Below are 13,491 nucleotides of genomic sequence, written 5' to 3'. Positions count from 1 at the left end.
GATCATGCCTGTGTTGTAGGCAAGTATTTTTTAATGGAAAAGGCAACACTGAGCCACCATGTGAAGTCAGAGTGTGTTCCAAAGGGGAAATAAATGCTGTATACCACTGCACAGGCTGTGAGATCTGCAAGCTCAAAAACTAGTGGGAAGCTGGAAGTGAGGTAACGCTGAAATGTAGCAAAAATAGGAAGATGGCTGATGGAACATATAAAACCAAAAGACTTTATATTCTATAGCTTTGCACAACGTAGAGAATGGGACTGAAGTAACATGGTCTTTCCTGTGTTTTGTGTTTGCACCGGGCATCTGTAGAAACTACTTGATTGGCAAATGTTTTGCATTTTTCACTCGGCTCCAGTGGAGGGTAATATTTTCACTCATAGAACTCTTGCACTCTTCTTTTTTTTTTTTTTCCTTTTTTCTGTGATTTATGATTCCTTTAGTAACTGTTGATTGCTGTGCTATACTATGCAAAGATTACGGACCCATTATTTCCTGGGCTTGTTTGTGTGCAGCACAGTTTGATATGCAGTTGCTTATTTACTACATCTATTTTTAAATTCTGGTAGAATTTGTTTTCAGACAGTAAAATTCTGAAAAGGTTAAATATTTTGTTTTGACATTTTCAGCATTAAATGTTTCCATTTACAGACTGATCCACATTAGTTAAGAACCAAAAAATATGGAAAAAAGGAAAGAAAATTGCACCAAGAGCCAAAAAGTGAAGTAACTCAATTCAGTCAGCTCTACCAATTTTTTTTCTTCCTTCTCCCCGCCCCCACCCCCCACCCCCCTTCAGTTTTATCACTGAGACCAAAAATCTGTTATTCGGTTTGGCAGGAGTTTATGTTTTAAGAAAATCACTCAAGCTAGATAAAGGATAAGGGTATCAAAAAAGATGAAAATTCAGTTTCTCTTTGGGAAATGATTGCCTCTAATGCTTATACAGCAGGCAAATTATAGATTAATATTCATATACTTGTCCCGCGGTTCTCAATTTGAAGATACCGCTGCATTTTGCAATTCTCTATGATTAAAACATGTGTCCACTGATGAAGAACCCTTGAGACCTTAGTACATCCGTAAATGAAAAGACCTCTAGTGGTAAAGTATGTCTAACATTTTAGCCAGCAATAGTCAGCTAACAACTAACTATCCCTATGAGCTTTGTAAACCCAGACGATAGGCTTTTAAATGTCTTTTTTCCAGGAACTATAAATTAAACAAAAAGAAAAACATGCTTACTTAGTATATTGCAATCCACAGAGGGCCTCTATACTGTACATTGCCTGATAAATTATTTGTTTCATAAGACTAAACAGAACAGCAAGCCAGGAGTAGATTACAGTAATATTTTGATTTGTCTGTGTGCGTGTGTGTTGCTTTCTGTGTATCACTGAAAATTATTATAAATATTAAGACACAGTGTTTTGTTTTGGGTTTGTTGTTGTGGGTTTTTTTTCCCAGACTATTTTCACTCACTGAGTTATAATATAAAGTACAAGCTTTTCCCTGGAGATTTTTCTGAAGTCTGTTAAGCAGGTTGTCTTAGCCTCATATATTTAAAATTTAGCAGTCATGATAAAACATGGAGTGTCATTACTGTGCGGGATACCCAGAGCTGTTGCACACTTAGACTTGCTCCTATTATAAAACATGGAAGGATAAATTCTGTTACTAGCTATGCAGGTGTAACTCTTCCTAATAGATACAGCTGAACTGTAGGTACAAAAAGTTGATTAGGTAAGCTTAGCTTTCTTTTCTCAGTCTGCCAACTTCTCATAAGGAAACACACTCTAAAAGCTTCTGTTCCAGAATTTTCCTTTAAATGGTATTTCATATCAGCTAATCGGCATAGAGGTTTGGTTGATTCCCTGGTTATTGCTAATAGTAAAAATAGGGATGGACAGTTCATTAGCTAGTTTCATCTGGCTTATCATGTCCTTTCTACCCAGAAAAGAAGTAACCCAAATAAAAAAAAAAAATATCAATCCAATAGAAGATTTCAGGATCACTAATATTTTTCACTTAAGTATCTTAAAAATGTTAGTTCTTGACTAGATAATATTACCTCTAGGTGACAAAATTTAGAATCAGTAAGATGAAATGTGTTGGCCAGGAAATGCCATGAGTTAACAAGAGAATCTGATAAAAGAAATCTTCCTTCTGTGAGTAGAAAGACTATAAATGTCTAATGACTAATTGTGGCATTTTTATGGGTTTCACTGGTACATGACGGGGTTATAAAAGAAATAAATGAAATGTGAAGTTTGCAAGGTCTCGAAACTTTGATTCTTTGTTGTGATGCTTTGCTGTGATTAAGGCCAACGATGAACTTGTCGGTAGAGGTGATTTTTTTGGGGAAAATCTTTCATCTCCTCTTAACAATTAGTAGTTCTTTCCGATTTGTCTGTGTTAAGTGTGTACTTATACAACGTGGCTTGTATTTTCCCATTTTAAATTACATAATCTGATGTTTTCTTTCCTTAATTATTTTTTACTGAAGATATAAGATAAAACAGTGACATGCAATGGGTTGCATAGCGATCTACCAGTTTATCAGTATCATTTCTTGCACAAAATCTATGAATTTTTGATAAATACAGTCATTTCAACAGGAATACATTTTATTTTTCTTTGATGGTACATAAAGTAGAAGAACTAGAGTCATGTACGCTAACTTAACATCACTCATTTACTTGTGTATAAAGTCTTCCCAATAAATCAAGCAGGAAATTATACAGCGTTTTGTTACCTGGAATTTGTCAGTTCTGAGTTTTATCCTCATCTAGCTACTATTTTGCTGTGTGATTACATGGAAATTATATTATCCTTCAGTGTCTGAATTCAACCATTTATAAAGTTGATAAAATATTTTGAATAACTCACGAAGCATTGCCTGCCTTACATAGTAATCAGTAGCAACATTTTTCCTGCACTGTCATATGTGTAAACAGTTAATACAGATCCTGAATTCTGGAACCTTTCAGGCGAGTATCTCAGTGTATTTCAAAATTATTTTTACTGTAGCTAGACCAAAGACATCTATGACTTGTTTTTCTTTCTGAGGAAATAACAACTTTATGAAGGAGGATATAATATCTTATAGCTCTTTAAAAAAACAGTATGGTACATGTAACAATTTTGGAATGGAATCACTAACACATTAATGATGTGGTCAGCAATGAAACCTGACATTTATTTATAGGCTTAAACATTCATGTATTACATGGCATACTAAATGCTCGTGCTTCATAAAAATATAACATTATTATTGTGAAGTAAAATGGTTTAATTTTTTTTCTTAAACCCCCCCAACTTTTCCCAAGGTTTTTGAAAGACATAAGCAATCAAGTATACTTAAAATTCATATGAAATAGAATAAAGTGCTGTACAACAGATAGAGCAAATAAATAGAAAAAGTAGGAAAAATTACTCCTCTTCAGTAATCATGATCCTTGACTCTACTTTTGAGAAGTGTCTGATGTTTAAGCTAACTTTAAATCAATAGATTTTAAATTGCTGCTGTCCTTTGACGTGCTGCAGTATACAAAGATGCCATCACAGACAAAGATGAGGTAAATTACAAGGAGATACTACCACTTCTACAGATATTATCAGTATTTGGCCCATCTTCTTCTGGAAGGACTGCAGGATCAGATGGTCCCAGTTCATCAAGTTACCAAAGTGTGCACTTAGATCCAGGCAAATGTTCATGTTCCTACACCCTCTGTTCGAATAAGGCATGTATTCAACAGCACATGCCTGAGTGCTTTCCTACATAGGGATTGATGTAACTAAGCACCTAAGTTAATTTCTAGACCAAAATCCATATTAGTAAACAAATGGCTGGTGGTTCTGCACATTTAATACCAGTGTTCTCTTTCTTTTTTTTTTTTTTTATGATATTGCCTTAAAATACTGACAGATCCTGCTGTGTCAGTATACTAGGCACCCATAGAGTTCTTTCTCATCTTTCTGACACAATTTGAGAGCTGCCTTCCAGCTGTTACGAAAAGTTCCATATAGTTACTCAACCTTCAAAGTGCTGCCTGTGGACATATAACAATCCTAGGCATTCCTTTTTGCTGATGTACACTGATTTCCTTGGAGGTTTCTTTCCTTTTTTGTCAGTTGCTAACTAAAACAAGGTTTCATATCATGTAGGTCAAAGTTTACTTAATAGAATTTTTGGCTCTCAGTTAATCTACTGTACCAAATATGTGAATGTTTATTTCCATGTGCTATATAATATATATAAGCAGATATAAAGTGTAACCACACTGTTCTGAAGTCCCCTGAAAGCAGGCCAAGGTACAGTATTCCAGTAGTTAAACAGCTGGCTTCTGTACTAACAGCACTTCCCTTTAAATAACGCACAGTCAGTGGAGTAATTCAGTAGGGCTTGTTTACACTTGGTTTCTTTGTTCCCCCCTTTCCCTCTAAAATATCTCCCTAGTACTGCCATTGGTTCTGCTTTACTGACGGTTTCAATGTGAGAAGCGTTGGTGTAGGTGGACTATAGAAGTTTCAGTTGCCAAACTAATCAGCATTTTGTGGGGAATTATCATCTACTGCTGTAGCATTAACATTAGAAATTACGTGAGAAATAGCCAGGAGAAACACAAAGCTAAGGTACCGTTTGCAGGACTCTAGGAAGAACTGGGGTAACGTGTCCTGGTGCTTTTATGTGACTCCCTATATCTGCTGTACATAGTGTCTCTTTTAGCCCCGCAGCAGAACCTGAGAATGCCAGTTAGACTGTAATTCAGAAAAATATCATAAATGTGAAAACAGTGAAATTATTCCTAACCAACTAGTACAGTCAATCTTCAGCTATAAATGCAGCTTTTAATGTGAAAGACTATTGACCAATGAGCATACTATAATCTTGTACTGAGAAGCTCAAAATGTTTCACAAACCATTAGGGTAATAGAATTTGTACAATTCTGAAGCATTGATAGCAGTTTTGGGATATCTCTTTGAGAGATCCTCCAGAGAAGTGTGATGACAAACATTTTCTCTCATTTGCCACTGTGTCCAGTTTGTAGCTTACAGTGTCTGGATGTGTGCAAGCATACTATGAGGTAGTAGGTCAGTCAGACAGACTTTTTCCATGGCCTGAACAAGGTTGAGAGTCTGTGGTGCTATATTACAATGCAGTAACTGAACAAGCACATCCTGTATGCTGGATCCAGACTGGGAGCTGGTGGTTTGAGTGTTTCTGAGTTACACGTACTCTCTGCCTTATGGTGGCACAGAGGACTAGGGATGCTAAGTCTGAGATGCATTTTACTCAGTTTTAGTATGTGAAAATTAGGGGTCTAACTAATGATAGCCAAGTCAACAAGCAGGTGTGTCTGGAGAGTGACTTATTCCTGTTTTGAATGCTTTGCTTAAAATGAAATGAATCTTTGTCCTCTGGAAGAGCCTGTGTTCTTTCATCAACTACAGATAAAGCTACTTGCTCTAGTCTTAGAATATACACACAACTACTTCTAGGTAGTTGGACTCAAAACAGAATGAATTCCAAAGAAAGTGACTTGTCCTAAATCACAAAATATATGTTACCAGTGGAGTACAAAGTACATTCTCTTTTATTTCCTTTGTAACAATTAAATATAATGACACACATTTTTCTAAAAAGCCTACCAGCCATTCTGATGTTTAATTATGTATATCCATACCTCTTTGACTGTGTCCTGTGTATCAGGCTAGTATTCTTGTCTATTTTTGCATTATAAATGCATGCATATGCAAAATAAGAGATTGTTGATATCACTTTTAATCTCCTTGTGATCTTAGACAAATGGTTTAATGTTATATTGGTAATACTTCTTGAGGGTACTCTGGAATTTCTAATCTCTATTTGGAAAATTATGAGTCAATGTTCAATCAGCAGAAAATGCCTGTATTTTGATACTTATATGAACTGTTAAAACAAACAAACAAACAAGCAAACAACAAATCTTGTGAACTGTTGTAAAGTCCCTCAACCAGATATACCTCAAGGTTTAAATGTTGCGAAGTAGGCAATCTGATTTTCATGTAAATAAGTTGCATGCATTTTGAAGCTACAATATTTAATTTTTAGCTTCCATTTTCTGTCAATGTTTTGTTAGTGCCAAAGAATAATTATACTTAGACTGATTTTTGTTTGTATTCATCAAAATGAGCATATATTAGCATTTATAAATGCTCAATGAATAGATGCTCTAGCTCTGAAGTCTAATTTAATATGCATGAGAATAGAGGATAAGCTTTATCAGTATGCACAAGTAAAATCTTTATCAAAGCATATGCATTTGTTAATGTTAAGATATTGCACTAGCACTACTAGCTTGTGGAATATTGGATTGCATTAATTACCAAGTCTAAGACAAGAAGATGTTTCCTCATTGCTCTGAAATTCTAGGGAAGATTGGGAAAACGTAGGTATTTGGTACTGATCTATAGGAGAAATCTATGAAGACTTCACAGAGTGTTTTGCCTGAATAATTAAGATATATAAGCTGCACCTTATGAAAAAATGAGAACTCTTTGATGTTTCAAATGGAGAGTAAAATAACTATTTTCCTTCTTAAGAGTCTGTTAGCTGACAAATGTAGATTTATTCCAAAAGGTGTCTTAATTTTTAATTTATATGTCTGTGTTTAGTCTGCCACACAGTTGAAGAAGGTAATTTTTCCCTCTAGAAATATGCTTTCAGAAGCATTTTTTTTCTTCATTGTGTATTTAATGGGAAAAAAAACAACCCAACAAACCTCTTCCCCTAAACTTATTTCCAAAGTACAGCAGTTGTAACAAATTTCCTCTCACATATAGCTGTGCTGTGTTCTGCCCTTTTTATGAACGGCTGCTTTGGAGGCCGTTACACTAAGCATGTGTGAGAGAGAGACGTTATGCTTCAGACAGTAGCTCCTAAGCCAGTCGCAACGTGTGAAGAGAGAGACCTATAGTTTTGTGAATATCACACTGGGATATGAAACGGAAATTTCAGAGTTTAGAATTCTTTTGAGGAAAAAAAATAGCAGAAAGAGTGGGAAACAATATAATGTATTATTTTACACCAATTCAGTGCTCTAGAGGGTGAAAACCTTGCCAACCTAGCACAATTTACAAGCCTACATCAGATTCCAGGGCTGGAAAGTGCCAGATGCTGCCAAAAAATATATACTTTGGCAAGGGAAATGCTTTGCTGGAAAGAAATTCACTATTGACAAGAACAGCCAGGTTTATCAGGATTTAGGACAAGATAATTAGAAACCTGTAGGTCATTGTTACACTTGAATATTGTCCCCTATAGTGCATCAAGGAGGACAATGGTGATACAGTCATCCATCCATAATAATACATTCTTTCCTCTTCTTGTATATGCTTTCACAGTAGATAATTACTGCTTACACCTCCGAGTGCTGGAAAGATATCAGTCAAGATAGGACCTTTCACACCCTTCTTATCCCATAGTCAATGTAAAACTGCCTTTTATTTAGATTACCAAATGAGTAACAATGCAAAACCCCTAAGTAGGTGAAATCCTAGCATTGCTGAAGTCACTGGGAAATCTTTTGGTGCAGTCAGGATTAGGTCCTGATGAATCAGGTGCCAGAAGCTACTTACATATAACCTGATCCAAGGTCTATTAAAATCAATGAAAAGACTTCCATTGCTATTAGTAGGCTTTGCATCAGGCTTATAATGAACCGTCACTTGCTTTTTCTTCCAGCCTTACAGTTCAGTGACTAAATGCTATCTTAGTGGCATCTAGAGAGATTTGCAGGGAATGGATGTGATGTGATTCCTTGAAGGAGATAAGAACAAAAGGATACTGATGCACAATGTGAAGCAGAATGACTGCAATGTGGTTAATGCCACTGTCCACATAACAAGCAGTACATTGCTTTGCAAGGTCTAATCAAGATTTTTATCTCTGTAGATACTCTTTCTCAGTTTTATTTTGAGAAATAAAAGCACATAACAAATAACTAACATAGTATTCTTGTTCCTGCATTTTGGAGTCATCATCTGGTTAGAGGCAGAAAGGCTGAATGGCTATTGCATTAAGTGACTCAGGTCTAATACCGTGCACACTATCCAGGAGTACACCTATCGACACACATCACAATTATTTATTTCTATTTATACAGCAGTAGCTCTTACAGGAGGGTAAGCAGCTGAGCACAGACCACTGTCATCTTATCTACTATAGAGGCAGACAATTTTAATTCCCTCATTAGAAAAAAGTGCGACAATAGAAAAGAAAGTAGGAGGGAGAAAGAATGTGACAGTTAAGGGCCTGGCTGACTTCTCACTTACACTAGTTTTTTATTTGTCTAATGCAATTAACTTCGGTGGATTTACTTGAACGTGCTCTAAGGTCTAGAGCTATAAGCTCTGTTTAGTGAACTCTGATATCATTGCTGAGGGCTTTGTCAGCAAGAAGCATCCCACCTTGCACAATGGTGCAGCAACAGAGGGTAAGGAATAAACAAAAATAATCTTTGTACCTGTGCAGTACTGTCTGAATCGTGTTTAGACTTTCATTATTGAACCTTTCTGTACCAGATGGAATGACATTACTTTAAATACTTAAAAAATCACCTGAAGCACGGCAGGATGACTTAATGCTTCTGATAAAAGTCCAGCAATTAGTTTTCTTATGGCCAATGTTTTAAATGTGAACTATTTTCCGGAAAACTTATTTTTGATTGTCTGCTACTTTTGGCATATTAGGATACTTTTACTTATGAAGACTGACTTACAAGATTCCTGATTAGCAAGGACAAATTAACCACTACATTCAGAAAGAGAATTAAGAAAGAAAGATTAAGAGACACATTCTTTTATCTTCACTGATGTTAAACTGTATTTCATCCTAAATTAAGAGAGCTCTTTGCAGAGAAAGATAGTACTTAATTTGAATAATATTTAAGGAATCTACCTATCAATTATTTGCACAGGAGAAGGCTGTGACGGTGTCAGGAACCGAATCTACATCAACATAAACACCAGGCTAATGCTTTAACTATATACCTGTCTTCCTTTAACCTTATTTTTGAGTCAGTAGGACATGTAAAAATCTGATCTTGAAATGAAACATTTGTTTGAGGTCATGATGCTCTTGTTAAACCTTCTTAATGAGATAAAAGAAAAAAGTGAAACTTTCCAGTGGAGACCATAGTCATGAGGGAGCGAGGATGAAATCATTGGGATGAGAAGGGACAGGGAGTTTTGTCTGAAAACAAAACCAGAACTAAACCTAGCTAAAAAATATACTGTTACACTTGACTCACCTTTCACTCACACCGGTTTTCTACCAGTTTTAGCTCCATTCTTTAGTGATAGGAGCTAGGAGCATCAGTTCTACTGACAGGAACATAAAGAAAAAAAGTCACTGCTGAATCATAAATGAAACTACTCTTGTTCTCCTTGACCTTCCAGCTCAGCCTGTTATTAGTACATGTAGAGGGATTATAAAGAAATGTTGGTATAGTGCAGGGAGAAACTGGTTCCAGTATAACATCTTAAATACCAAAGCTACAGTTTCTGTAGGATCATTGAAAACTAAAGTGCTTATAGGCAGTAAAATCGGTTTATGAAGCAAGTAGGAAGTAATCCTCCTTTTACAGGGCTGTCTTCTCTCCAGTCACAGTTTTTAAAAGGGAATGTAGTTTCTGAGCACATTTTTTTTTACATTCTCACTTGTTAAGTTTCAATGGCCTTTTCAGGGAAGTTCAAAGGTTTTAAAAATTCATTTCCATCTAAAGAGAAGTTTTTCTAAGTAACCAGAATTATTCCTTTCTTTTACTATTTCCTTTCCAACTTGTTTAGACTTGATTAATGATTGAAACCCCCGCATCACTTTAAGCTGTTTTTCAATGGTTTCTCTTATTTGGCAAACTTGCTGTCCTTTTGTTTTCCTAGGTCTGTTTTGTGGATTGTACAGGAATACCACAAACTTTAAAAGGGCTGTGGCAATGCTGAAGTTGATCTAGCTTTTAAATTCCACATGCTCACTGACCTCTTTTGAGTCACAACTTCTTGCATCTACAATCATTTAAGCAAGGGAATCCAATTCAGCAGAAAAGAAGTAGGATGAATAAATATGCTTACAATGTCATAGACTTTTCCATTTATCTTATTGGTGTGCTAATATGTAAGCTTAATGGTGAGTCTGTAAATGTTAGATGTGCTTCAGTCTACAAAACCATTCTTCCCAACTCTGGGCCAGTGTTTTTGCACTTCATGACATCCACTTCATTAGGCTGAGCCTATCCCTGCTCAGGAGCTATGATGGTTATGCAAAAAAAGAAACAAAAAATATTGTGTAACATTGAAAAAAATACTTGTTTTAAGCATACTTGGCCAGTGGAGGGCTTACATGGTATCACACAAAATAAGGAAGCAGAATGAAGTGCATTTCTAAAGATTCTCTTTTATTCCTGTTTCGGTTATTAGAAATCCCAGCCATTTTTAATTCTCAAGCCTTCAACGCCTATCATTAAATTTTATTCCTTTAAATGCTAGTAAATCTCATAGCCTGGAAGACTTCAAAGAAAGCTTTTGATTATCTCAAAACACAGGTTCTCAGTTGTGGATGAAGATATTTCTTCGACATAGGTATCAGTATTAAGGCCTTTTCAAATGTTTTTGTTGTGAGTCTTTAGTTCTGTAGTTGCAACTTACTTAGCTGCATTTGAAATTAATAATCCAGTATTCAAATATGACATTAAGAGTCAAGCTGTACAAAGGAAGATTATGTTAAGGCATACTCTGTTGGTACCCAAAATTTGACTTAATAAGGTCATAAATATTCTCAATAACTATACTTAAGTAGTTAATTGCAGTTAATTTTACAATTAAATCTGACCTTGATACACATAAACAAAATCAAATAGGATAGAAGACAGTATTACCACACAAAAAAAACCCCACGAGAACACCAAAATGCTTGTAATTTTTTCTTTTTTGCTTCTTCTATCTGATTTGATACAACTAAAGGAAGGGGCAAATGTCTAGGGGAGTTTAAATCATTTTCAGATCTTATAGATGTGCAGTTAATAAGTGGGAGTTTTAAAATAACATATTCAAATTAGCTTTGTCATTAGCCACTCAAATATCATTAAAAAGTGGAATAATCTATACAATTTCCTCTGACCCTGACTTCTAAAAGTGCTGTTGCATTATTGTGATAATACTTGCAACCTCCTGCACTCTTAGTATTTATACTCTTTGAGTGTGGATGTAGATGCCTGAGTACAATATATCTTTCTCCTAGTCCTTCTGTACCAAAACTTTTCAGAGTTTTCTTCCATTGAGAGTGATCTTTGGATAAAATAAAACCATTGCTCTCACTGAACCTTTGGTCAAAATGTATACCAAATGAATTTTTTCTGTGGTTTGGGAAAGTTGGATTATTTTTTTCCCCTTGTTTTGCATTTTACATTCCTCTGAACTTCTCTTTGTTAGCCAGAAAAGGAGGTGCCAAAATAACCCAAGGAGGCTGTGCAGCCTGTCCGGAAGTAAGAATTTCAGTAAAATTAGTGAGAGTGGCTGTTCACATAAGGTTTCCAGCGTCAGGGCCTTAACCAGGATGATACATTAATTTTGCAGAACTCATTTTCTCCATTTGTGAAATTCGGAAAAGTTCCACATCCACATCCAGGATGAATTCTAAATGAAAGTAAAATGAAGTCACTTTCACAATTCTGTTTGTCTAAAATGGGTCTGTGTTTTCTCTTCTTTGCTTCTAAATGATTATCTAAACTGCATCTCTTGCGATTTTGCTTAATTATTTGCAATCTCTCGTCATCTGACAGTTGCTTATGCCTCTCATGCATTGCTTCTTGTCTTCTTCTAACATCACTTCATAACTTTTCTAATGAATTTCCTAAACTCATTCCAGCATTCTAGGTGTTCTTTGTTTATCCCTCTAGCAGTTAGACAGCAGGGTATTAAGTAAGTTGTTATCAATTTAAACTTTATAATTGTTTTGACTTTCCATACAGCATCATAAAACTGCTGTGCAATCAACTGTGATCACTCTAAAGATTAAAACCACAAAAATAAACTATTGCATATGGTTTTCTCTATACAGCTTCAGAACAATATTGATTTTAGACCAGAAAAATTTAACATATATCTCATTTAGAATTAGTGACAATAAAATACGATCAACAGAAACATCATACTTGCTATTTTATTCTAATCTTAGTGACATCAAGCATAAACCAAAAGCTTTGATGCAGGAAACAGCTGCCTGTTATGGACCTGTGTGGGACTGAATCTCTTTCACTTTTTACATGTCTGTCTGTCTCTATTTGCATGACTGTGATCTTTTGCCAACAGCTACTATGCAGGGTCTTAATAGAATACTGCAGGTGCCGTGGAGGCATATACCATCTCTCCAACAGCTTCTTGTGTCTTCAACTGTATATATATTATGTGAATATTACATGAATTACATGGTCTAGTGAATTATTTGGATTTTTTTTCTCAATCATACAAGATAGAGAGATGGAGCTGTTGTAATGAAGCCATATCACTACCAGGTAGACCTGAACACTGGAATTTCCTGTATATTATTTATATTATAGAGCAAACTGGCTATGTCTCCAGAAGATTCGAGTGATCAGCACATAATAGGTAAAATTTACCCTAGTACATAAGTTTTACAAAAAGGCTTTCTGTCCTTTAAATGCCTTCTATCAATTGTTCTGAAGCTCACAGTCTACTGAAAAATAAAAATAAATTATTTGACAGAGGTTGCAGTCTATTTCTGCTTAATGCTCATAGTTTTGGATTCCTTTTTTGATTAAGATTGGTTTTATGGCTGGCCACACATTAGCCCTGAAAGACCAGCTGTAAGTATATATACTTTTTTTCCTTCAGAGTTGAGATCCAGGAAGTTTTATAACTGTAGCATCTTCTGGCCAGTGTGTGTTGCTGGAATGCCGGGAGATTGACAGTGGCATTGTAGTCATTGCTTTGCTGCGTTATGTGTGTGCAAAATATGGGTGCTAGGTTCAGTTTCTTTTTTACACTAGAGGGCTCCTTCACACTTGGTTAGCAGTGTGGCAGCACCTACAACTCAGAGCAGTGGGAACATGCTGCATGCGGTGCCAGGGTATGCCTGCACTCTAGGATGTAACAGCCTCACTGTCTTTGCTGCACAGACATTACCTGTGTGTATCGTGATACTGTCACCTACGGGCAGTATCAGAGAGGCCTGTGATAATTTTCACTCCTTCTTACCACAGAATGTGTAAGAAACACTTACAGAAAACACTTAAAGAAAAGAAACACTGCAGAACTGTTTCTGAACAACAAGTTAAGATTCGGTTCCTATTCAGTTTATAGATACACACGAGAATGATAAATGCCGTCATGAAGCCAACAGGCAAACTGGAAGTCTTACCTTGAACGTTTCCTAAAATTATGGTCACTGGGTAAGATTTTTGGAAGCTATTGAAAATCACATTGACTTGCCT

The 13,491-nt window shown here is 35.8% G+C and overlaps 1 protein-coding gene across 1 annotated transcript in view; it reads right to left on the bottom strand.

Moving 5' to 3' along the window:
* The window catches only part of IGF1 (insulin like growth factor 1), a 56,489-nt gene that overhangs the window by 17,167 nt on the left and 25,831 nt on the right, over positions 1-13,491 (bottom strand). The window lies entirely within an intron of this gene.

The sequence above is a fragment of the Falco peregrinus genome, chromosome 6 (genome assembly GCF_023634155.1).
Source record: "Falco peregrinus isolate bFalPer1 chromosome 6, bFalPer1.pri, whole genome shotgun sequence".
Taxonomy (NCBI): Eukaryota; Metazoa; Chordata; class Aves; order Falconiformes; family Falconidae; genus Falco; species Falco peregrinus.
This window is presented reverse-complemented; position numbering and strand designations above follow the sequence as displayed.